This window comes from Arachis duranensis, chromosome 1 (genome assembly GCF_000817695.3).
Source record: "Arachis duranensis cultivar V14167 chromosome 1, aradu.V14167.gnm2.J7QH, whole genome shotgun sequence".
Lineage (NCBI taxonomy): Eukaryota > Viridiplantae > Streptophyta > Magnoliopsida > Fabales > Fabaceae > Arachis > Arachis duranensis.
In genome coordinates this window covers 48,752,950-48,755,879 of record NC_029772.3, presented here as the reverse complement: position 1 = coordinate 48,755,879, position 2,930 = coordinate 48,752,950, and positions in this window count along the sequence as shown.

The following is a 2,930-nucleotide window of genomic DNA, read 5'->3' as shown; positions in this document are numbered from 1 at the left end:
TTTATACCACGAAGATTCTGATTAAGGAATCTAAGAGATACTCATTCAATCTGATGTAGAACGGAGGTGGTTGTCAGGCACACGTTCATGGATTGAGGAAGGTGATGAGTGTCACGGATCATCACCTTGATGGTGTTTTTGTGGAAAAACGAATTTTCCAACACACAAATCCAACCGACAAGTGTACCGGGTCGCATCAAGTAGTAATAACTCACAAGAGTGAGGTCGATCCCACAGGGATTGATGGATCAAGCAACTTTAGTGGGTGATTAGTTTAGTCAAGCTAACATTGAGTGAATTGTGTGAAGTTGATCATCAAAAACTAAAATTGCAATGAATTTAAAGTGTAGAAAGTAAAAATGGACAGAAACTTAAAGAGCAAGAAATGTAAATTAACGGAATCTTAAATGACAAGAAATGTAAATTGCAAGAAATGTAAAAGGGAGTGGGTGCAGGGAAATTAAATGAAAGCATTAGATCCAAGCTTAGAACAATTGCAGGGATATTAAAGTGCTTGAAAGTAAATTAGAAGCAATAGAAACAGAAAGGTAAAAATGCAGATGAAATAAAAGCAGTAGATGTAAACAGCAAGGCAAAATTTCTTGAAGGAGCAAACAGAAATTAAGTTCAGCTGAAGTGCAGAATAAAATTGAAAATCTCAGGAAATCATAGAGACTAGAAAACAAGTCTAGATCTTAATTCCTTCCTTGATCAAAGTAGAAAGCATATTGAAGAAGAAAGAAAGATGGAAGCAGTAAATGAGAACGCAGATTCAACTTTCAATTCTTAGAAATTATGCAGAAGATGAACAAAGATGGATTTCAAATTAAAGATTGAAACAGAATTCCTCCAACCTCAATCCAAAATTTCAAAATAGCAATGAAAACTAAGAGAGAGAGCTCTAAAATCCTAATACTCCCTAGTGGAGCTAGCCTCCCCAGAGCTATCTATTCGTAATGGAGCCGGCCTCCTTACAAAGATGGAAGTGATGCCTTATATAGGCTTTACAAGATAAAATGAAAATGAAATTAAAACAAATTACAAAAATGAAAATCCTAATTTAATTGATCCATGTGCCTTTGAGTGATGATGTGGGCTTTGCTTGCTTTGGATTTGAGGAGAAATGGGTTTGGTTGGCCTTGATTCAATTTGGAGAGGAATTGAATTTAAATGAAATTTTAGTTGAATTTTGGCCCATGTTGCTCCCAGGAGGCTGCCCTGCCCTTGTGGAGGGCAGGGCAGAAAATTGGTGCTTGCAGCCTTGGTGCGGTCGTGGTGCGTTGGTGCGTGCTGCAGAATGCTGCCCTGCCCTCGCGGAGGGCAGGGCAGAAAATTCTGGTGCGCCAGTTTGGTGCCTGTGCGCGCTGCTGGTGCTGCCGAATGATGCCCTTGGTGCGCCAGGTTGGTGCGCTGGCCGTGCCACAACAAAATGCTGCCCTGCCCTCACGGAGGGCAGGGCAGTGTTTCCAAATTGAAGTCCCGTGTTCGAGACTTGGGCGATACACACGCTACCCATTTTCCTTGGCTTTCTTGGCACCATAATGAAGCCTAGTTCCTTGCTTCCTCATGGCCCTTAAAGATGCCTTTCTTTCCTACCTCAATTGTATCCCAAATATGGATTGCTATATATCGTTGGAAAGCTCTGAATGTCAGCTTTCCAACGCAACTAGAAGCACATCAATCGGACATCTGTAGCTCAAGTTATAGCCCTTTGAAGTAGGCATGGTCATGCTGTGAGCGGCCAGATTTTAACTTAGCGAAAATTTGCTCCAACCTCACTTTGTTTCATCATGATTCTGCCCTGCCCTTGGCAAGAGAAGGGCAGTGTGCGTGCTGGCTGCTTCCTTCTTTGATTTGGTCATGGGCCACGCTTTTAAAAGCGTGGCCTAAGGCTCCAAAGTGTACCCAACTTCAAAGTGTACCCCAAAGCTCTTTTTTTCTCCTTTTTTTTGTGCTTCTTTGCTTCTTTTTCTTCTTATTTTCTACAAGATTTATAAAATTAAAATATCAAGAAAATATATCATTTAAGTACAAAAGCATTCAATATTTAAGCACAAATTATCAATTTCTTGTATGAAAAGCATAGAAAAATAGGTATATGATGACATGTCATCAAGATGCTTTAAAGAAACTTGTAGGTTAAGACAACTAACAAAGCTACGACTTCTAAATGCTTTGTTTTCAAGTATTACCACTTGATACATAAGCACCACAAGCATTTAATTAGAGGTTTTCATTAAGCTCATTTTTTTTTCTTTTCTTTGACTCTCTAATCATTGATGCTCATAGCCTTGAGCTTTGAGGGAGTGCTTTTGCATTTGAGCCTAGCCTTGACTTCTAAGTGTTTTGTTTTCAAGCATTTGGCTTGATACATAAACACCACAAGCACTTAGCAAATAAATTGCCATTGGTACTCAGAGCCTTCAGCTTTCTCATTCTTTCCCTTTTTCCTTTTTTGCTTTTTTTTTTGGCATTTACTTCCTTCAAGTTTTTCATGATTTCAAAAGATTTCACAAAATGTACAAGATGAAAAACTTCAATTAAATAAAATCCAATGCAATTGAGCAACAATCAATCACACTAGCTTTCCAATACTTGTATGCACATGCTAAATTCTTCTTTAATTCCTTGTTTGTTTATGATCATGATGCTTTACTGCTTTTGAATTCACAAAACTCAAGTTGGTAGTCATAATGTCACAACAACATATTTCAAATCAAATTCAAGCTATGCTTAGTCGTACCACACATGTATACAGAAAATATAAAGACAATCATGTAATTTAAAGTGCTGGAAATAAATGAGAAGAAAAGGAACTCTACAACCTTGTAGTTCATCTTCACTTTTGTTGTCATTTTCCTCCCATTATTCTCCTTCCCATACCAACTCAGAATGCTTGCTCATCCTCAAGCAACAATTAGAACAATGGC